The sequence below is a fragment of the Heptranchias perlo genome, chromosome 4, assembly GCF_035084215.1.
Source record: "Heptranchias perlo isolate sHepPer1 chromosome 4, sHepPer1.hap1, whole genome shotgun sequence".
NCBI classification, from domain to species: domain Eukaryota; kingdom Metazoa; phylum Chordata; class Chondrichthyes; order Hexanchiformes; family Hexanchidae; genus Heptranchias; species Heptranchias perlo.
Window position 1 is genome coordinate 94,797,378 of NC_090328.1, and position 24,037 is coordinate 94,821,414.

At 44.8% G+C, this 24,037-nt stretch overlaps 1 protein-coding gene across 4 annotated transcripts in view; it reads left to right on the forward strand.

Annotated features, from left to right (window-relative positions):
* Window positions 1-572: 572 nt before the first annotated feature.
* tmod1 (tropomodulin 1) overlaps window positions 573-24,037 on the forward strand; it is a 76,548-nt gene continuing 53,083 nt past the window's right edge. For 2 of the 4 annotated variants that reach the window (XM_067983320.1, XM_067983323.1), the window contains exon 1: window positions 574-742. The gene's annotated coding sequence lies outside the window, so the exon portion shown is untranslated. Of the gene's footprint in view, window positions 743-1,021; window positions 1,179-24,037 lie in introns of those variants that run through there. The other 2 variants (XM_067983322.1, XM_067983321.1) reach the window with 2 other exon arrangements.

The window sequence follows — 24,037 nt, forward strand, 5'->3', positions numbered from 1 at the left end:
TGTATATGTTTGTTGGGGTGTGTGTGTATATGTTTGTTGGGGATGTGTGTGTGTATATGTTTGTTTGGGGGTGTGTGTGTATATGTTTGTTGGGTGTGAGTGTGTGTATATGTTTGTTGGGTGTGTGTATATGTTTGTTGGGTGTGTGTGTATATGTTTGTTGGGGGTGTGTGTGTATATGTTTGTTTGGGGGTGTGTGTATATGTTTGTTTGGGGGTGTGTGTGTATATGTTTGTTGGGGGTGTGTGTATATGTTTGTTGGGGGTGTGTGTGTATATGTTTGTTTTGGGGGGGGTATATGTTTGTTGGGGGTGTGTGTGTATATGTTTGTTGTGGGGGGGGGTATATGTTTGTTTTTGGGGGGGGAGGTATATGTTTGTTTTGGGGGGGGTATATGTTTGTTTTGGGGGGAGGAGGTATATGTTTGTTTTGGGGGGGGGGTATATGTTTGTTTTTGGGGGGGGGGGGTATATGTTTGTTTTGTGGGTGTGTGTGTATAGGTTTGTTTTGGGGGGGGGGGGGTATGGTACGCGCTGCTCCTTCTGGTTACCTGAGTGTCTCTGTGGGTGAGGGCTCGGCCGCGCCTGCGCCGTGTAGACGGCGAGTGGTCCCAGCGGCAGGGAGTTGCTGGAAGTTTCGGCGCGGACCCGGAGAGTGGGCGAAAGTCTGATTCCTGTCACCAGCGCAACTCCTCGGACCCGCCGGCCACCCGGTTTCCGCCCGCCGCCCCGCCAACCCCCCGGTAAGAACAGTCACCCTTTCCGCTTCTTTACTTTGTTTCCTTCACCATATCTGGTCAAAATATTCAGCGGGCACCAAAATAGAACAGGGGCTGGGAACCCGGGCTGGGCACCGGCTCCGCCCGAACCGGCCTCTTTGGCACTATTTACTGCTTTTTATCATTAATTTTGGTTCATGTTTAAAAATAGCCCCATGAAGGCGGCGCCGCGCGTCACTTTCTTTAAATGGCTAAAACCCTGATGCCGCGGATCGGATTGGGACACTTCATTAAACCAAAGTATTGCCAGCCTGCGATCCTTGGGTCTCTATCTCTCTCTCTCTCCTGCACTAATACAAATCTGGTATCTCTCCGAAAAGAGAAACATATAGTCAGCAGGGGACCGAAGGCAGTGTGTGTTTTATATTAAATGACTGTAGAACGGGCTCTGGCGTGACTGGTAAGAGATCTAAAACTACTGAGTTATATTAAAAAGCAAAGGCTCAGATGAACTCTTGAGTCTGGGGAATTTGTGATTGAAGCTGGGGTGAGGTGACCGAGTCCTCACTGACAGCTGCTCATTGATATTCGCTGCCTTGTGTGGAAAGTGCAGGCTCTCATTGAACCTTCCTGTCTTCTGACCCCCGAATCCTACTAAAGCCAAGTTGCTCTACATGGTTGGCAGGTTGGAAAGCCACTGAAGCGATTTTGTTTTTTTGTTGCTTTGTTTAAGAAGTGTCAAAAGGTGCAGAAAATGTTGCTTGGGTTTAAAAATCACAACTGATTTCACGCGAGAGAAAACACATAGTTCACAAAAAGAACCCTGGCTATAGAAATTGGTCCCTTGGGGTGGAAAACGAGGATTAACATTGAGTCCAGGTGCTGAGTAAAGATGTTATCTGGTATCCGTTCTGAATTTAGCTGTGTGTAAAACTGCCGTAACCGTGATACTGGCCTCACCATGGTTCAGTTGGTAGCATTTTCGCCCCTGAGTCAGAAGGTCACGGGTTCAAGTCCCACGACAGAGACTTGGCTAACACTCTAATGCAGTTTTGAGGGAGTGCTGTACTGTCTGAGGTGCAATGTTAAACTCAGGCCCTGTCTGCCCTCTGTTAAAAGAACCCATGGCAGTATTTCGATGAAGAACAGAAGAGTTTGTCCTGGCCAATATTTATCCTTCAATCAACATCACTAAAAATCTGTAAACAATTTTACAACACCAAGTTATAGTCCAACGATTTTATTTTTAATCCCACAAGCTTTCGGAGGCTTTCCCCTTCCTCAGGCGGTGTGGAAATGGCAATTTCGAATCCTTCGCATTTTAAGATCACATAACAATGCCTGGTGATTGCCTTGGCAACGGGCAGTAATCACAGTGAGCAGACAGAAAGGTGTCATCTAAAAGGCCACTGAATATACAACCCCCCAAAAAAAAAAGGAGAGAGAGACAGAACGAAGACAGTCAATGACCCGTTATATTAAAAACAGATAACATTTGTTCGCTGGTGGGGTTACGTGTAGTGTGACATGAACCCAAGATCCCGGTTGAGGCCGTCCTCACGGGTGCGGAACTTGGCTATTAATTTCTGCTCGACGATTTTGCGTTGTCGTGTGTCTCGAAGGCCGCCTTGGAGTATGTTTACCCGAAGGTCGGTGAATCTTACAACACCAGGTTATAGTCCAACTGTTTCAGTTGGACTATAACCTGGTGTAAGATTCCTTACATTTGTAATTATGATGATTAAGGGTGAGATTTGGGATTTTAATGGGTGAATCTGAATTTGTTTTAAAGTTTCTGGTAGGTTGATACTTGATTTTGAGGTTCCTATTATGGAACATTGTTGGTTGACTGGGAGCACCTGAATATCATTGAAGGGAAAGATACCGTTCCTCAGTTTTTATTATTGGTTTGACTCCCTGTTTTAGAAATCCTGAAATTTAGTTTCGTTCCATCACAGCCAAAAACAGATTCTGAAAGTTTATTTTTGGTGATTACTGCTTTCGAAAGATCAGAATTCATGAAACTGTTCCAGGAAAAAAAATCACATTTTTTATGTAGTTTACGATATCAGAGATGCAATTCAAGATTAATATCTTTCGCACTTTTAATGCTAGTTTGTTCCAATCGCGGAGCCAGAAACTAGTATTGAAAGATTGTGACTGATGTTTGTGAACCAAGAATTATGAAGGAGATCCTAAACTCCCTGTTAGACCAAATATGCAGTGAATAGCCAATGTACATTGAATTTTATTTATGTGTGTGTATATATATATATATATATATATATATATATATACACACACACATACATAAGTGTAACTAACAATTTCATTGACAGTTTATCAGACAAAGCAATCGTACAGTCTTATCTGGGGAGTAGAGCTCAAGACCTCGGGGTGACCGAGCCCGGTCTTGGGCGTCGTTCTCTGCTACTCACTGTCTTTGTCCTAGTTCTTCTCCTGAAAGCTGCTGTGTGTCTTAGTATTGTTTATATCTCTTATATCCCATTGTTCGTGCAGTTTATGTCGAGTTGACCATCTTAGCCTTTGGCCGTTGCAGACAGCAGATGTGGGTGGAATCACGGTCTGTGACACAGTGAAGTGGCATCCTGCCAGTAGGAAGTGAATAAGTCCATGATCCTTTTCAGGACACGTTAATGACCTAATTTCCCAGCATTCTGATTTTGCTTTTATTCAATGTCTCTTTGGTCGAAGGCCTTTTGTATTCAACATCATTTCAGTCCTTTAGTCCCCCCTCAAGTGGGTATTATCCACTTTGGTAGGAAGAGTAGAAAAGCAGAATATTTTTTAAAAGGTGAGAGACTAAGAAATGTTGGTAGTCAGAGGGATTTGGTTGTCCTTGTACATGAATCACAGAAGGTTAACATGCAGGTACAGCAAGCAATTAGGAAGGCAAATGTTACGTTAGCCTTTATTGCAAGGGGATTGGAGTATAAGAGTAAGGAGGTCTTGCTGCAATTATACTGAGCTCTGGTGAGACCACACCTGGAGTACTGTGTACAGTTTTGGTCTCCTTACCTAAGGAAGGATATACTTACCTTAGAACGGGTGCAATGAAGGTTCACTAGATTGATTCCTGGGATGAGAGGGTTGTCCTTTGAGGAGAGATTGAGTAGAATGGGCCTATGTTCTCTGGAGTTTAGAAGAATAAGAGATGATCTCATTGAAACGTGTAACATTCTTAGAGAGCTTGACAGGTTAGATGCTGAGAGGCTGTTTCTCCTGGCTGGAGAGTCTAGAACTAGAGGTCATAATTTCAAGATAAGGGGTCAGCCATTTAGGACTGAGATGAGGAAGAATTTCTTCACTTAGAGGGTTGTGAATCTTTGGAATTCTCTACAACAGAGGGCTGTGGATGCTCAGTCGTTGAGTATGTTCAAGACAGATCGATGGATATTTATATACTAAGTGAGTCAAGAGATATGGGGATAGGACGGGAAAATGGAGTTGAGGTAGATGATCAGCCATGATCTTACTGAATGGCGGAGCAGGCTAGAGGGGCCATATGGCCTACTCCTCCTATTTCTAATGTTTTTATGGACAAAATTAATACCCGCTTTCATATTACCGAGGGTGAACTCACTCCCCAAATTCAGGTGTACAATTGCATGTCTCAAATTACTGTTTAGAAGTTTCCAAAAGCATACAAATCTTTGGCATATTGCTTAATAGTTCATTTTACAACACAAATTAAAATCAGTAAAACAATGACCATTATAAATTGTATTATTTCAAACAATTTTGACATCATCCTAACCCATGGATGCTGACCCATGTTATGCGTGACTTCATGTGCCCCAGGACCTTTCAGTCTTGCCATTTCGCTGTCTCATCTGAATTAAATGTTTCTGGGAAGTTGCGCTTCTTTCGAATATAGATTTATATCTAAGGGATAAAGGAGGAATGGGGTGTCCTAACCTGGCTACAGCTCTAAGGGCCTCCGTCTGCAGAGAGATATTCACTTCAGTTTTGGTGACCTTATGTGATGATGCCTCACCAATTATGGTCATCTCAGTTGGCATGATGCAAAATGATGACTTGGTGATTGGACATTCGGCACTACCATAGGAGAAGTGAGTTGCTCCTCTGGTCCCGCAATACTGACCCCTTTCCAGGTAGACCAAAACAGTTCTCCCAGACACCCACTTCGTAACTTGCACAGTGCAATTTGGTGAATTTTCATTAAGAATAAATCCACATGTGGGTAGGGGGCTCTGCAGGATGTCACACCTACCGATCCATGCTTCACTTCGCTTAGAGCAATACGTGGTGTCAGGGGCCTTCCAATCACCCTCAGGCCCCCATATTAGCGCCCTGGGGTAATTAATAAATTCTTTGTGGACCTTAATTCCCCAAGAATCCTCTAATGTCCTGATTGACTCAACCTTAAAGACCTTCAATGGGGTGGATTTGTTACTTAACACGGGAAGAGCCACGACCACGGAAATTATTTCCCAGGCGTACTGCCCTTGCTTGCAAGCCTTTCAGCCATAATACACAAGTCCACATCGCCTTGCTTTGCAGTGGTCATGCTGTACAGTGTCCATTGCACCATACCACTTCCCTGCCTGGTCCTTTGTAATAAAACTTGGAATCCTATTATTTTCAATATCGTTGAGCCCCTTTTGGATCTGGTTTAGTATAAACTGTCCATACATGGAGCAACTGTTAGCTTTAGATACATTTTGTTCCTGGTAATCTAGATTTGCATTCCTTATGATCTCATCAGTCATCTGCTTCATCTTCCCTGCCGTTTCTGTAATGGAAATAAGTGCCTGGTCCTGTTCGTGGATCAGGTCCTTGTTCTGGTCGTTAATCCCTGACAACAAACCTATCAGTTGTTGATGCATAGCGTCATCATGTTCCCGCAGGGACTCAATGTCTATTCTATTTCAGGCTGCAGTTCTGGCAGTGGCATCAATTCCTCCCACTCCCCTCACTCCTCCTCTGTGCAGTCTTATCACTGGCACCATCACAAAGAGTGTTGGGGGAGGGGCTCACTCCTGGATCCACCCTTCAACCTCCCTTCTCTGGAGGACAGTTCTCGTTCAAGCCTTTCCCTGCATTTCTTTGGCTGAAACCCTGGATGAGTTTCTTTATCATCAGGTAATAAATTTTTACATAGAATCAAAGAATGACACAGCACAGAAGGAGCTATCGTGCCTGTGCCAGCTCTTTGGAAGAGCTGTCCAGTTAGTCCCATTCCCCTGCCCTTTCCCCATAGCCTTACAAATTTTTTGCCTTCAAGTATTTATCCAATTCGCTTTTGAAAGTTGCTATTGAATCTGCTTCCACCACCCTTTCAGGCAATGCATTCCAAATCGTAACAGCTCGTAGCGGAAACATTTTTTCTTCATGTCGCCTCTGGTTCGTTTGCCAATTACCTTAACTCTGGTTACTGACCCTTCTGCCGCTAGAAAGTTTTTCCTTATTTACTCTATCAAAACCCTTCATGATTTTGAACACCTCTGTCAAATCTCCTCTCAACCTTCTCTGCTCCAAGGAGAACAATCCCAGCTTCTCCAGTCTCTCCATGTAACTCAAGCCCCTCATCCCTGGTACCATTCTGGTAAATCTCTTCTGTACCCTCTGTAAGGGCTTGACATCCTTCCTAAAGTGTGGTACCCAGAATTGGACACCGTACTCCAGCTGGGGCCTAACCAGTGTTTCATAAAGGTTTAGCATAACTTCCTTGCTCTATACCTCTATACCTCTATTTTTAAAGCCAAGGATCCTGTATGCTTTTTTAACAGCCTTCTCAACTTATCCTGTCAAATATTTGTGTACATACACCTCCAGGTCTCTCTGTTCCTGAACCTCTTTAAAATTGTACTATTTAGTTTATATTCACGCCTCATTCTTCCTACCAAAATGTATCACTCTACACTTCTCTGATAAATTTAATCTGAAATGTGTCTGCCCATTTGACCAATCTGTCTGTCTACTCCTGAAGTCTGCTACTATCCTCCTCATTATTCACTACATTTCCGAGCTTCGTGTCACCTGCAAACTTTGAAATTATACCCTGTGTACCCAAGTCCAGGTCATTAATATATATCAATAAGAGCAGTGGTCCTAATACCGATCCCTAGGGAACACCACTGCACACTTCCCTCCAGTCTGAAAAACAACCATTCACCACTACTCTCTGCTTTCTGTCCCTTAGCCAATTTTGTATCCAAGCTGCCATTGTCCCTTTAATCCCATGGGTTTTAATTTTGCTAACAAGCCTATTATGTGGTACTTTATCAAATACCTTTTGGAAGTCCATATACACAACATCAACTGCACTACCCTCATCAACCCTCTTCTTTGCTTCATCAAAGAATTGTTCGGGTTGACACAATCCAGTGGAAAAGGTTACACTTGACAAATTAAACACTACCTGAATAATTTCGAATCACACAGCGAGTCCGTTGTCCGGCCATCTCCCTGAGTGTTGGGGCAGTCAGGGGGAAATGATTGATTTCGGGACTTGTTTTGATTTGTATTGGTAGGATCCTTGATCACGGTGTTTATTATTCCACCCAGACCCTTGCGCCGTTCGGTTCACAATGGAACCAATCTTCATGTTGTGGCCAGAATTGTGGCCAATTTGAAGACTGTTCAAGCATTCCATTCCACTTGCTCAAATCTCCCAAATACGGGGTTCCTGTTTTACCCACCGGTACGTAATAGTAGGACCCGCAGTCGAATTCAGAAGGGTTTCTGTACCATAATAGATCTTTTGCATTCCCCTTGCCGGTGCGCTGACAAGTTAATCATACTCATTTTCCCTTATTTACTTGGGTCATGAGTACCCACCATCGGGATTGCTACATTACTCTTCCATCTGAGTTGATGGTCAGATCACAATTCGGCCGCGGCATTTCACAGGGTTCTGGTTGCTAGAGCCACCAGCGGGATGGATGTTCACGCTGGTGGGCACTCTTGATCCTGCACACAATCATACACAAACATACAAAACAAAACCAATCATGGTATTATTTACTCTTTGTTAATATCTGCTCATTAATGAGACATTGGGCCGGATTTTGCTGTAAAAATAATGGTGAGGCTAACCCGCTCATCATTATTCACGCACAAATCGGACAGCAACTTCCAGCGACCGCACATGAGCAGTTAAACGCAGAAATCTGGAAGTTTCTGTAGCAGATGCAAGCCTCCTCTGTAAGCTGTGCGAAAATGGCATCTCAACGGCTGGCTCCCTGTTCAAATGAAGCGCGAAGTTGTTGTACTGACGTCGTGGATATGGACTAAACGCACAACAAAAAGTTAGGGCTTTTGTTAGAATGTAAGAACCCTTTTAACCGTGTGGTAAATGTTAATGACTGCCAAAAAACTTCTCTGGCACTGAAAATCAACTTTAACAAGTGGGGCGTTTCATTCCTTCAGATTTTAATTGTTGGACATTTAAAGAAAAAGTTTAATTTTGACACAATCCAGTGGAAAAGGTTACACTTGACAAATTAAACACTACCTGAATAATTTCGAATCACACATCAATGAACTAGATCATCACCAGCACTTTTTACGCCTCTTATGTTTGGAGCGTTGAAGGGTTGGAAGGGTGGCATCACATCATGAACAAGGTGGTCTCTGATTGTCTTTTCAGGCTTGCAGACTAAGAACTAAAGGGGTAGAGTCAGAGGTGGTGGTGGGATATGCTCAATAACATTCCATAACATGAGCAATTCTTGCCAATCTACCTCACCACAAATAGAGACTGATGCTGGAGGGACGGAAGTAGCTGACGCATTTAAGGGAAAGGCCTTAAGTTGGTTAACATGGAATCATGTGTCGAGCTTAGGTCTGAGGGTCACCTTATACACTGGCGGACTGGTCTTGTCAACAATGTGTTAAGGGACTCTAAAATTGGGGCCGAATGGGGCCCATGGCATCATAAACCTTCATCATGACTTGTTGACCCGCGTCCCGTTCAACTGGGTGAACTTTTGAGTCAAAATACATCTTGTTCGCCTGCTTAGAGGTGGCAGTATTTGTGGTGGCAAACACATGCATTTGGGACAACTCATCAATCAACTGCTTAACATAGGGCTCATGCGTAATAGCTTGCAATTGTGGTTTGGACATATCCACACAGTCGAGATGCTCCGGGGTCTGCATAAGGTCATTATCTCGTGAGGGGATAATCTCCTAATCTGGGATGGGGTTGACCAGACAGCCATGAGAACATTGAGTGACCAATTTCTTCAGCATGTTGAGAGTACGGCTCATCTGTTCAACTATCTTGGAAGAAGTAGAGTTATGAGTAATGTGGAAGTGTTTCTGAATTCCCAGGAGAGGCACAGTATATTGCATCACCTTCCTGGTAAAATGGATACTGTGATCGGAGTCGATAGAGCAGGGAAGGTCTTAGCGGGTAAATACGTGCTAGACTAAAATTTTGGCGATGGCTTAGGCAATGGTATTAGGGACAGGAAAAGCTTCCACCCACTTGGATTAATTACTACTAGGATATATTATCCCTAGTCAAGGGAGGGAACGGACCTATGTAATCAATCTGCAGATTCATCCAGGGTCCCGGGAAGGGGCATGTATGATGGAGGAAGGCCTTTTTCAAATGGGGATCCAGGTTATACTGGGCACAAGTAAGATAGTTCTGGCAATAACGTTCACCATCAACCTTACATCCTGGCCACCATGCCACTTTGAGTATTCTAGTGAATGTGCCTGCTGGTCCCTGTGGGGGGTAGTGTCTGTACTACTGGCAGAGTGTGAAGCTTTCATCCCAACACTCTGCCTGGGAATCAAATTCAAGTCCCAGAGGAGAAAAGTTGCAGCCAGCCCTCAAAGATGTTTCCTCAGTGAAATTGAACATATCACTGTGCTTAATGTCGTAAGTTAAGACCAATCAGGCCATCAACAAGATCAGAGCACTTTTATCTCCTTCACTCAGCAGCATTCTGGACCATATTTAAACTTATTAGCCAGGATTCCTGCTCATGCTAGGCATGGGACTATAACTGGCAAGAGCTATCAGCTTTAGGAGAGGAGAAAAGGAGGCCACCAACGCATTGTGTGCAAGAGGGCTATAGGATGTCTGTCAACTAGTACTTAAATATTAGTTAGCACATTGAGGAGTGGAAGGAAAAATTGGGGTGGCTGGTGGAGCCCTTAGGAGCTGCCGATCAGGGCAGTAGTGAGGGAGTCCTGCATTGTTGGAGGTGTCATCTTTTGAATGCGGTGTTAAACCGAGGTCCCATCCAGCTGTTCAGATGGACTATTTGACGGAGAGTAGGTAGGTCTCCTGGTGCCATGGCCAATATTTATCCTTCAACCAACACCACCAAAACTGAATATCTGGTCATTTATCTCAGTTGCTGCTTGCAGGATCTTGCTGTATACAAATTGGCTGCCACGGTTCCCCACGTTAAAATGGTGGCTGTGCTTCAAAAAGTACTTAATCGGCTGTGAAGTACTTTGGGAAGTCCTAAGGACATGAAAGGCGCTAAATGAATTCAAGTTATTTGTTACAGACAGTGGAGTGGAGGCATTGAGCAAATAGAATCGCTGTCAGTTCTGATGAATGTTTAAAGTTAGTGATGCTGTTGCTTGAAATGGCGATAATGAAGCAATTTACAGAAATCAGTGAGACTGTTACAATGTATCCTTCAAGTTTCCATGTATCATGGATAACGGGGAGTTCTGAAATTATTATTTATAGAGGTTCAGCTAATGCATTCCTTTATTCGCCTCATCTTGAGATTTGATAATGGGAAAGATGTATAATTTGGAAGAACAGTGGGGCTGAGGTTGGCATCAGAGAAAATGAATGTGGCCGTCAGTGCCGATAAGAAACAGGATGGGAACATAAGGAAGGGACGGGGCTGGGTAGGTCAGTAGCGCTGAGGCATGGGCAGAAATGGCAGCAGAAAGAAGCAATGAGGGGGAAACCAAAGTGAATGCCATTTGGGAAGAGCAACAGGAGGTTGCCCGTGGGAATAGTGAACGACATCAGGGATGGTTCAGAGGAGGCAGTGGCCATGAAAGACAGAGGCAGTGGAAAATGTTGTCTGAGAGGGTGGAAAAGCAGCAGGTGGATAGAGAAAGACCAAGGTCCAACAGTGGAGCGCTACATGGGAGGGTGGGTAGGTGAGACGAGGAAGGCAGAAGGACTACGACACCAGGAGTGGCAGATATATATTTAATGTTGTTTTAAAAAAAACTATGAAAAGCAACATTTTCTAACCTGGAGCAAAAGCGTCAGAGAAACAAAATGGCGATGGAGCTGAGACAGAGCTCAGAGCGCCATCGCTGGCCACAGCATGCAGTTGTGCCACATGGTGACAGTTGACACCAGCAACCCACCATCTGTCTCCCATACCAGCCCAGACTTCACTGTTCACTCCCAGCACAAGGTTGCCTCATGCCCCAGCCTTGATGCTTCTGTTTGGTACAAGTTCTTCCGCGCCTAAAACTTTGTCACTCCCTCCCTTTTCTTAGCTTTAGGCTTCTCCCTCCCTTCCGGTTCCAGGTCCTGTTCACAGTGCTTCCCCAGCCTAAGGCCTAGATCCCAGTTTTTTTCCTGCTCGAGTGTTAGGGCAGCTCCCAAACATGCCCCTATTGGTCAGGGTCACTGCTCTGGATCCAGTGTGACCATAGAGCCCAGGATAGAGATACATCTCACTTCCAGGTCTCTTCTCTGCTTCCTTTCCCCCCTGCTCCTCTGCATCTAAACTACAGTCACTGGTAAGCTCTGTCCAAGCCCCGCTCCCTGCCCCCACTGCTTTCATACCCAAGGAGAGTCTAGGCCATCTGTGCAACTGTTAGACGATCAGAACCCCCAATCTTGGCTGCAGATCTTCATGGGATGTGAGAGGAAAAGCAAGGGTGAGATCTATAGAATCATAGAAAGGTTACAGCAGGGAAGGAGGCCATTCGGCTCATTGAGTCCGTGCTGGCTCTATTCAAGAGCAATCCAGCTAGTCCCACTCCCCCGCCCTAACCCCGTAGCCCTGCAAATTTTTTCCTTTCAAGTACCTTTGAAGTGTCATGAACAAGTGCAGAAAATAATCAAGAAGGCTAATGGAATGCTGGCTTTTATATCTAGAGGACTAGAGTACAAGGGGGCAGAAGTTATGCTGCAGCTATACAAAACCCTGGTTAGACCGCACCTGGAGTACTGTGAGCAGTTCTGGGCACCGCACCTTCGGAAGGACATATTGGCCTTGGAGGGAGTGCAGCGTAGGTTTACTAGAATGATACCTGGACTTCAAGGGTTAAGTTACGAGGAAAGATTACACAAATTGGGGTTGTATTCTCTAGAGTTTAGAAGGTTAAGGGGTGATCTGATCGAAGTTTATAAGATATTAAGGGGAACAGATAGGGTGGATAGAGAGAAACTATTTCTGCTGGTTGGGGATTTTAGGAGTAGAGGGCACAGTCTAAAAATTAGAGCCAGACCTTTCAGGAGCGAGATTAGAAAACATTTCTACACACAAAGTGTGGTAGAAGTTTGGAACTCTCTTCTGCAAACGGCAATTGATACTAGCTCAATTGCTAAATTTAAATGTGAGATCGATAGCTTTTTGGCAACCAAAGGTATTAAGGGATATGGAGTTAGATCACAGATCAGCCATGATCTTATCAAATGGCAGAGCAGGCACGAGGGGCTGAATGGCCTACTCCTGTTCCTATGTTCCTACTTATCCAGTTCCCTTTTGAAAGCCATGATTGAATCTGCCTCCACCACCCCCTCTGGCGATGCATTCCAGATCCTAACCACTCGCTGTGTAAAAAAGTTTTCCTCATGTCACCTTTGGTTTTTTTGCCAATCACCTTAAATCTATGTCCTCTGGTTCTTGACCCTTCCACCAATAGGAACAGTTTCTCTCTATCTACTCTGTCTAGGCCCTTCATGATTTTGAATACCTCTATCAAATCTCCTCTCAACCTTTTCTGTTCCAAGGAGAATAGCCCCAGCTTTTCCAGTCTATCCACGTAACTAAAGTCCCTCAACCCTGGAATCATTCAAGTAAATCTCTTCTGCACTCCCCCTAAGGCCTTCACATCTTTCCTAAAGTGCGGTGCCCAGAACTGGATACGATTTTCCAATAATTAAAAAAGCATACAGGATCCTGGGCTTTATAAATAGAGACAGTGTGGCCGAAACAGTGTTTTATAAAGATTCATCATGACTTCCTTTATTTTGTACTCTGCCTTTATTTATAAAGCCCAGGATCCCGTATGTTTTTTTAACCACTTTCTCAACCTGACCTGCCACCTTCAATGATTTGTGTGCATATACACCCAGATCTCTCTGTTCCTGTACCCCTTTTAGAATTGTGCCCTTTAGTTTGTATTGCCTCTCTTCATTCTTCCTACCAAAATGTGTCACCTCTCATTTTTCTGCATTAAATTTCATCTGCCATGTGTCTGCCATGTCACCAGCCTGTCTATATCCTCTTGAAGTCTATCACTATCCTCCTCACTGTTCACTACACTTGCAAGTTTTGTGTCATCTGCAAATTTGGAAATTGTGCCCTGTACACTCAGGTCCAAGTCATTAATAGTCATCAAGAAAAGCAGTGGTCCTAGTACCAACCCCTGGGGAACACCACTGTATACCTCCCTCCAGTCCGAAAAACAACCGTTCACCACTACTCTGTTTTCTGTTACTTCTGTATCCATGCTGCCACTGCACCTTTTTATTCCATGGGCTTCAATCTTGATCACAAGCCTATTATGTGGCACTTTATCAAACTCCTTTTGAAAGTCCATACACACCACATCAACTGCATTGCCCTCATCAAAAAACTCTATCGAGTTAGTTAAACACGATTTGTCTTTAACAAATCCATGCTGGCTTTCCCTAGTCAATCCATACTCGTCCAAGTGACTATTAATTCTGTCCTAGAATATCGTTTCTAAAAGTTTCCCCACTAACTAGGTTAAACTGACTGGCCTGTAGTTGCTGGATTTATCCTTACACCCTTTTGTCCTCTGGCACCACCCCGTATCTAAGGATGTTTGGAAGATTATGGCCAGTACCTCCGCAATTTTCACCCTTACTTCCCTCAACAACTTAGGATGCATCCCGTCCGGACCGGGTGACATATCTATTTTAAGTACAGCTAGCCTTTCGAGTACCTCCTTTTTATCAATTTTTAGCCCATCCAATATTTCAACTACACCTTCCTTTACTGAAACTCTGGCAGCATCTTCATCCTTGGTAAAGACAAATGCAAAATATTCACTTAATACCTCAGCCATGCCCTCTACCTCCATGAGTAGATCTCCTTTTTGTTCCTTAATCGACCCCACCCGTTCTCTTACTACCCATTTGCTGTTTATATGCCTATAGAAGACTTTTGGATTCCCTTTTATGTTAGCTGCCAGTCTATTCTCATACTCTCCCTTTGCCCCTCTTATTTCCATTTTCACTTCCCCTCTAAACTTTTTATATTCAGTTGTGTTATCAACCTTACATCTGGCATACGCCCCATTTTTCTGCTTCATCCTACACTCCATCTCTTTTGTCATCCAGGGAGCACTGGCTTTAGTTGCCCTACCTTTCTCCCTCGTGGGAATGTGCCTAGACTGTACCCGAACTATCTGGTCCTTAAAGGCCGCCCATTGTTCGATTACAGTTTTGCCTGCCAATCTTTGATTCCAATTTACCCGGGCCAGATCTGTTCCCATCCCACTGAAATTGGTCCTCCTCCAATTGAGCATTTTTACTTTAGAGTGGTCCATGTCCTTTTCCATAGCAATTCTAAACCTTATGATACTATGATCGCTGTTCCCTAAATGTTCCCCCACTGACACTTGCTCCATTTGGCCCACCTCTTTCCCTAAAACCAAGTCCAGCAATGCCTCCTTCCTCATTGGGCTGGAAACATACTGGTCAAGAAAGTTCTCCTGAACACGCTTCAAAACTTCCTCCCCTCCTTTTCCCCTTATATTATTACTATCCCAGTCTATATTAGGATAGTTGAAGTCCCCTGTTATCAATATTCTATGGCTTTTGCACCTCTCTGTAATTTCCCTGCAAATTTGCTCCTCTATATCCTTCCCACTAGTTGGTGGCCTATAGAATACACCTTTTGGCACCTTTTTTTTGTTTCTTAATTCTAACCAAATAGATTCTGTCCTTGACCTCTCCAGGACATCTTTTCTCTCCAGCGTTGCAATATTTTCCTTAATCAATACTGCCACCCCCCACTCCAACCTTTGTTTGCTTCCCTGTCTTTCCTGAACACCTTGTATCCAGGGATATTTAGCACCCAGTTCTGCCCTTTTTTAAGCCAGGTCTCCGTTATTGCCACAAAATCATATTCCCCATATTCCCATAAGGGGAAACCTTATCCCCATCAATAAGGTTGATGAGCTGCAGGTGCAAATAGCACCTGCAATTGATGAGCTGCAGGTGCAAATAGCACCTGCAGCTCATCAACCTTATTCACCACACTTCATGCATTTATACACATGCACTGTAAACTAATCTTAGACTTTCTTGTACTTGTTCTTATACTGATCCCACCTAATACCGTACTATTTCTTATTCTAGTGCTATCTTTCCCAATCCTTTGTGCCCCTTGTTTCTCCTTTCCAATGCTACATTCTGGTGCCCACCCCCCCCCCCCACCCGCCAAATTAGTTTAACTTGCCCCGCCCCGCCCCACCCCACCCCACCCTACAGAGCACGAGCGAACCTCCCCATGAGGATGTTGGTCCCAGCTTCGTTGAGATGCAACCCGTCTGGCCTGCACAGGTCCCACGTCCCCCAGAACTGGTCCCAATGCCCCAGGAATCTAAAGCCCTCCCTCCTGCACCATCTTTCCAGCCATGCATTCATCTGCTCTATCCTACCATTTCTATACATGCTAACGCGTGGCACTGGGAGTAATCTGGAGATTATTACTTTTGAGGTCCTGCTTCTTAATCTCTTTCCTACCTCCTTCAGGCTACCTGAAGCCCTTCATCCCTCTTTCTGCCTATGTCGTTGGTACCGATATGGACCATGACCTCTGGCTGTTCACCCTCCCCCTCCAGAATGTTCTGCAACCGCTAAGTGACATCCTTGACCCTGCAACCAGGGAGGCAACATACCATCCTGGAATCACATCTGAGATCACAGAAACACCTATCTGTTCCCCTAACTATAGAATCCCCTATCACTATTGCTCTCCTGGCCTTTCTTCTCGCCCCCCCGCCCCCCGCCCCCCCCCCCCCAACACACACACACAGCTGAGCCACCCATGGTGCTATGGTCTTGGCTCTGGCTGCACTCCCCAGAGGAACCCTCTCCCTCACTAGTATTCAGAACTGAATACTGATTAGAGAGTGAGATATCCTCAGGGGACTCCTGTACTGCCTGCCTGGTCCTCCTGGTCTGTCTGGCGGTCACCCAGTCCCTCTCTGCCTGCAGTCTGTTAAGCTGTGGGGTGACCTCCTGAAACATGCTATCCACGTAGCTCTCAGCCTCGCGGATGCACTGCAGTGACGCCAGTTGTCAAGCTCCGAAATCCGGAGCTCAAGCACATCCAGCTGATGACACTTCCTGCACCTGTGGTTGTCCAGGTCAAGGGAAGCGTCCTGGAGTTGCCACATGGTACAAGATGTGCATTTGACGGGTGTGAGCTTTCCTGCCATGCCTCTATTTATTATATTATTAACTAGACTTAACAAAAATAAACTTGAAGACTTAAAAAAAACACTCACGAGCTGCTCACCAATCAGCTCCTTCCCTTGTGCTGACGTCACTTTAATTGTTTTTTCACCTCACTCTCTACTCTCTCTCTGCTCTCGCTCCTCCTTTTATCCCTGATCCCGTGCTCCGCTCTCTCTCTGCTCTCGCTCCTCCTTTTATCCCTGATCCCATGCTCCGCTCTCTCTCTCTGCTCTCGCTCCTCCTTTTATCCCTGATCCTGCGCTCCGCTCTCTCTCTCCTCTCGCTCCTCCTTTTATCGCTGATCCCGCACTCCGCTCTCCCTCTCCTCGATCGCTGCTCCTTTTATCGCTCTCGCTCTCTCTCTCTCTCGCTCTCTCTCTCTCTCTCGCTCTCTCTCTCTCGCTCTCTCTCTCTCGCTCTCTCTCTCGCGCTCTCTCTCTCGCGCTCTCTCTCTCGCGCTCTCTCTCTCTCGCGCTCTCTCTCTCGCGCTCTCTCTCTCGCGCTCTCTCTCTCTCGCGCTCTCTCTCTCTCGCGCTCTCTCTCTCTCGCGCTCTCTCTCTCTCGCGCTCTCTCTCTCTCGCGCTCTCTCTCTCTCGCGCTCTCTCTCTCTCGCGCTCTCTCTCGCGCTCTCTCTCGCGCTCTCTCTCGCGCGCTCTCTCTCGCGCTCTCTCTGTCGCGCTCTCTCTGTCGCGCTCTCTCTGTCGCGCTCTCTCTCTCGCGCTCTCCCTCTCTCGCGCTCTCCCTCTCTCGCGCTCTCCCTCTCTCGCGCTCTCCCTCTCTCGCGCTCTCCCTCTCTCGCGCTCTCCCTCTCTCGCGCTCTCCCTCTCTCGCGCTCTCCCTCTCTCGCGCTCTCCCTCTCTCGCGCTCTCCCTCTCTCGCGCTCTCCCTCTCTCGCGCTCTCCCTCTCTCGCGCTCTCCCTCTCTCGCGCTCTCCCTCTCTCGCGCTCTCCCTCTCTCGCGCTCTCCCTCTCTCGCGCTCTCTCTCTCTCGCGCTCTCTCTCTCTCTCGCGCTCTCTCTCTCTCGCGCTCTCTCTCTCTCTCGCGCTCTCTCTCTCGCGCTCTCTCTCTCGCGCTCTCTCTCTCGCGCTCTCTCTCTCGCGCTCTCTCTCTCGCGCTCTCTCTCTCGCGCTCTCTCTCTCTCGCGCTCTCGCTCTCTCTCGCGCTCTCGCTCTCTCTCGCGCTCTCGCTCTCTCTCGCGCTCTCGCTCTCTCTCGCGCTCTCGCTCTCTCTCGCGCTCTCGCTCTCTCTCGCGCTCTCGCTCTCTCTCGCGCTCTCGCTCTCTCTCGCGCTCTCGCTCTCTCTCGCGCTCTCGCTCTCTCTCGCGCTCTCGCTCTCTCTCGCGCTCTCGCTCTCTCTCGCGCTCTCGCTCTCTCTCGCGCTCTCGCTCTCTCTCGCGCTCTCGCTCTCTCTCGCGCTCTCTCTCTCGCGCTCTCGCTCTCGCGCTCGCTCTCGCTCTCGCGCTCGCTCTCTCTCTCTCTTGCTCGCTCTCTCTCTCTGATCCCGTGCGCCGTTCTTTCTCCTCTCTCGCTCCTCCTTTTATCACTTATCCCGTGCTTCACTCGCTCTCCTCTCACTCCTATACAGCAAGAAAGAGCAGGGGAGAGATCTGAAAAGGAGAGAGAGAGACATATGGAGGCAGTGTGAGAGTCATCCAGAACCATAGAAGTTTACAGCACAGAAGGAGGTCATAAAGCCAATTGTGTTGAACCCATTGAGTCTATGCTAGAGCAAGCCAAAACTAAATCTACTACCCTGCTCTCTCCCCATGGCTCTGTACTATCCTCTGCTTCAAATATTTATCCAATTTTCCTTTAGAAGATTCAATGATCTCTGCCTGAACCATTCCCTGTGACAAAGCATTCCATGCTCCAACAATCCTTTCTGTCAAGACATTTCTCTTCTGTCTCCTCACTCTGTCTCCTCAATCAAAGGAATTCTCATTCCCCATTCACTCTATTAAAACTCTTTATAATTTTCAAAATCACTTGTTATACTCCTCTGCTCCAGTGGAAATAGTCTCGGTAACTCAAGTCTCTCCTCATAACTATAGTTTCCCATATCTGGCATTGTCCTAATGAATTGATGTTCTACTCTCTCTATGGCTTTAATGTCCTTTCTATAATGTGATGCCCAGAACTCCACACCGTATTCTAATTGTGGCCTAACCAGTGTTTGTATGAAATCATCATTACTTTTTTTTACTCTTGTACTCTATGCTGCTATTTATAAACCCCAAAATTCTATTGGCGTTTTTATGGGTTTATCCATCTGCAGGCACACTTTCAGAGAATTATGTATTTGAATCCCTAGGTGTCTCTGTTCATCCACACCTTTCAGTATCTTTCCATTGACGGAATACTCCCATTCTTTGTTTTTTCCCAGAATGTATTATCTCGCACTTATCCATATTAAATTGTATCTGCCACATGTCCGCCCATTCTGCTAACCTGTTTGTGACCTCCTGTAGACTTTTACAGTCTTCACCGTTTGCCAAACCTCCTACTTTTGTATCATCAGCGAATTTTGAGATTGTGTTCCCTATACCCAAGTACAAATGATCTATAAGAGAGAGAACAAAAATAGACCCAGCACTGGCCCCTGGGTTACACCACTTCCAACCCTTCACAACAACAAGTTGCATTTATATATCACCTTTAACATAGTGAAACATCCCAAGACGCTGCACAGGAACGTCATCAAACAAAATTTGACACTGAACCACATGAGATATTAGGACAGGTGACCGAAAGCTTGGACAAAGAGGTAGAGTTTAAGGAGCATCTTAAAGGAGGAGAGGTAGAGAGGCAGAGAGGTTTAGGGAGGGAATTCCAGAACTTAGGGCCTAGGCAGCTGAAAGCACTGCCGCCAATGGTTACAGCGATTAAAATTGAGGATGCATGAGGCAAGAATTGGAGGAGCGCAGAGATCTCGCAGGGTTGTAGGGCTGGAGGAGGTTACAGAGATAGGGAGGGGTGAGGCCATGAGGGGATTTGAAAACAAGAATGAGAATTTTAAAATCGAGGCATTCCTGGACCGAGAGCCAATGTAGGTCAGTGAGCACAGGGATGATGGTTGAACGGGACTTGGTGCAAGTTAGGATATGGGCTGCAGAGTTTTGGATGAGCTCAAGTGTATGAAGGGTGGAAGATGGGAGGCCAGCCAGGAGAGCATCGGAATAGTCGAATCCAGATGGAACAAAGGCATGGATGAGGGTTTCAGCAGTAGATGAGCTCAGGCGGAGACGGATGATGTTATGGAGGTGGAAGTAGGTGGTCTTGGTGATGGAGTGGATATGTGGTTGGAAACTCATCTCAGGATCAAATAGGACACCAAGATTGCAAACGGTCTGGTTCAGCCTCAGAGCACGGCCAGGGAGAGGGATGAAGTCGGTGCTTAGGGAATGGAGTTTGGGGTGGGGACCAAAGACGATGGTTTTGGTCTTCCCAATATTTAGTTGGAGAAAATTTTTGCTCATCCTGTATGGACAAGCAGTGTGACAAATGAGAGACAGTGGAGGGGTCAAGAGAGGTGGTGGTGGTGAGGTAGAGCTGGGTATCGTCAGCATATATGTGGAACCTAACGTCGTGTTTTTGGATGATGTCGCCGAGGGACAGCATGTAGATGAGAAATAGGAGGGGGCCAGGGATAGACCCTTGGGGGACTTCAGAGGTAACGGAGTGGGAAGAGAAACCATTGCAGGTGATTCCCTGGCTACGACTGGATTGATAAGAATGGAACCAGGCGAACATATTCCCACTCAACTGGACGACGGAGGAGAGGCATTGGAGGAGGATGGTGTGGTCAACCGTGTCAAAGGCTGCAGACAAGTCGAGAAGGATGACGAGGGATAGTTTACTATGGTCACAGTCACAGAGGATGTCATTTGTGACTTTAGAAAGTGCCGTTTCCTTACTGTGGTGGGGTGGAAACCTGATTGGAGGGATTTAAACATGGAGTTGCGGGAAAGATAGGCATGGATTTCGGAGGTGACAACATGTTCAAGGAAGTTGAAGAGTTCTGAACAACATATATTTGCCCTAACTCATTATTTCCTATCCGTCAACCAACTTTCTATCCGTGCTGCCACATTTCCTTTTGTACCATAAGCCTGAATTTTTCTAACAATCTTCTTGAACGCCTTCTGAAAATCCATATGTACTGTATTCCCTTTATCCTTCCAATTTGTTGCCCCTTCAAAAAACCCTATTAAATTTGTCAAACAAGAATTTAACAGATCTTTCTTTGACTAACCCATGCATTTTCTAATTGTTAATTTTATTTTGAATAATTGATTCTAAGAGTTTGACCATAACTCCATAACTGACATTAGACTAACTGGTGTATAGATACCTGGTTTATCCTTCTCTCCCTTCTTGAACAAGGACACTACGTCAGCTACTCCTGTCCTACGGCAGAATTTGCATATTTAAGAGGATTGAAAGATTGTGGCAGAGCCTCTGCTATCTCCTTTCTGATTTCTTTCAACAGCCTAGAATGCAGCCATCAGGGCCCAATGACTTACTCACCCTGAATTCTGATGATTTTCTTCAGAACCAATTTGTTTCTAGAGTTATCGCCAACAACTGTTCCATTTCCTCCTCTAGTACACCTCTCGTCTTACTTCCATCATCAATTTGTAAAAAAAAAGCAAAATATTTATTTAATATATCCACATAGCTTCATCCTCCACCATTGGACTCCCCCCTTCATTCTTGATTGGTTCTATCCATTCTTTAACAACTTTTTATATGCTCATAAAAGCCCTTACTATTTCCTTTTATATTATCTGTTAATCTTTTTTTATATTCCTTTTTAGCTACTTTAATCTCCCTTCATACTACAATTTCTATATTCTGCATGATTATCTTTAGTATTGTTAGCCCTAATTTTATCACATGCTCTTGTAAGTTTAAGCTTAGTTTTAATCTCTGTTTATCCACAGAACTCAATTCTTTGATGTATCCCCTTTTCACCTTTTAGGAATAAATTTATTTTGTACTCTGTGCATCTTATATTTGAAGATTCCATCAACTTGTTTGCCTACTTTTCTGCCCAGTTAGTTTGGGCCAGATCCCCTTTTATCTCGCTTTTTCCAGCCAAGTACCCTTATCTTAAGCTCTTCATTATCCTTTTCTATTTTTATATTGAGCAAGTGGTCATTTTCTGAATTGTTCTCCTACTTTCAGATCAGTTAATTGGGCCACTTCATTTTGCAGAACTAAATCAAGCAATACTGCTTTCCTTGTTACACTGGAAAAAGAAATAAATACACATACAACGTGGAAAAAGAAAGAAAGACTTGCATTTATATCGTGCCTTTCATAACCTGTGGACATCCCAAAGTACTTTTGAAGTGTAGTCACTGTTGCAGTGAAGGAAATGCAGCAGCCATTTTGTGCACTGCAAGGTCCCACAAACAGCAATGTGATAATGACCAGGTAATCTGTTTTTAGTGATGTTGATTGGGGGATAAATATTGACCATGCCACCGGGGAACTCCCCTGCTTTTCTTTGAAATAGTGCCATGGGATCTTTTACATCCAACTGAGAGGGCTGATGTAACATTGCATCGGAAGGACAGCACCTCCAACAGTGCAATACTCCCTCAGTCCTGCCAGCCTAGTTTATGTGCTCAAGTCTCTGGAGTGGGATTTGAACCCACAACCTCAACCACAATTGACTCCAAGGCAAGAGTGCCTTAAAAAAAAACTGAGGTAGGAATCAAATGCCTCCCAAAGAGTGTTCCCCATCTCATCCACATGCATTGCCTCTTATTCTAGTCGATCTTGGGATAGTTAAAATCACACAATATTATTGTCCAGTTCTTGCAGATCATATCTCTCTGAACTGCCTGCAGATCTTCTCTTCTGTCTCATCTCCACTGTTTGGTGAATACACACTCAAGTATTGTACCATTTCCATTCCTATTTCTTATTTCTATCCATGTGGATTCTGCCTTAATGCAACTCCAAGGACATCCTTACATTGTAGCTACCCCTCCCTATTTTTCCTGAAAATGTTATAATTGGGAATATTAAGTTCCCAGTCCTGTCCAAATTTAAGCCTCATCTCTATTATAGTTACTATATCATATCCTTTTATCGTTATTAATGCTTCTAACTCGCCAGTTTTGTTTTCAATACTTTGTGTGTTCACACCAACAAATCCTGATTCCAATTTTTTGGAATAATTGACCCTTATGCCTTTTCCTGGTTTTCTTGCTTAATTTTTAAATATCCTCTTCCCTTTCCACAATGGTGCTTTTATCTCTCACTACCTCATAGACTGCTTCTTTCCCTTCAATTGTATTTTCTCACTACTTCAACTAAACCATCTGCTATTCCATTAGTCGTATCCATTCTGCTCCTCCACTCTAATCTCAAACCTAGATAGGAAATGGGGGAAGGGCAAAATTGCACAAAGCAGGAAATGGAAAAAAACCAAGCACAAGAGACAAATAGATACAAAGTAGAGTGTGTGTGAGCCAATCAGAGAGAGAGAGATGGATGGATGGATGGGAGTAGAATAAAGAAAGACAAAGAATTTGATACTGGGAGAAGAGCACAAATTTAAGAAATGATCATAAGCAATGCCATGGGAGATCAGTTAGTTAACTGGCAAGAGGGTGGAATATCACATTGTTATTTTTGTATTATTGTCTTTGTGTTGGTTCCCCCCACCCCATTAGCCAAGCCTGATCTTATCCTCACCTGATTCATGTGCTTTCTGGTGGGGCTCACGGGACAGCTAGGGGTGGGAACACTTGTTAATTTTTCCCTTTCCCTAACCTTGGAACAGTTGCAATATCACTATCTCTTTTACCAAACTTTTGGTCCCCTGTCCTAATATCTCCTTATGTTGCTCGATGTCAAACTTTGTCTGATAATGCTCCTGTGAAGTATCTTTGGGCATTTTACTACATTAAAGGGGCTATATAAATACAAGTTGTTGATATTCAGGCTGGACTCTGGACATCAGAACTGTTGGTCTGAATTGCTTTATGTATGTAAAGACTCGTTAATCTTGTGTTCAGTTGACAACTGGCCATTGGATTGCATGGGTTAGCTCATGTAAAGATCAAAATGAGTAACAAAGGCCAAAAAGCATCTACAGAATATTTGCTGGCTAAAGACCCTGGTGACATTTGAACTTTTGTTCTTGAAAACGAATCAGGTTAATGGGCCGGATCTTGCTGGAAAAATAACGCTGTGTGAATGACGCACACTGTTAATAACGTGCAAATCGGCCAGCAAATACATGGGATTAAAAGATACGCCACCAGTTGTGAATCTCCAGAACTTGCTGGTCGATTTACGCTGCTCCCCTGTTTGCTTCGCACAAACGGCATTTCGCCCTTAGCCTCCCCGTTATTTTTAAGAACTTGCTGGATTTGCACATTAATTGCCCATTAAACTCGCCACAGAAAGTTAAGTCTGGTAATTAACAGCATAAATACCCTTTTTAAAGATGTGATAATTGTTAATGCAATGCCAATCAATCTCTCTGGCCCAGAAATGGAACAATTTAAAGTGTTCAATCTCATGTAGTAAATTCTTCTTAGAGATTTAACAAATTTCAAATTTTAAATTTTTTTTCTTTTCCTTTCTGTCTCTTTTCTCTCTCCTAATCCAATCTTTCTTTCCTTCTCTTTTTTTCATTTT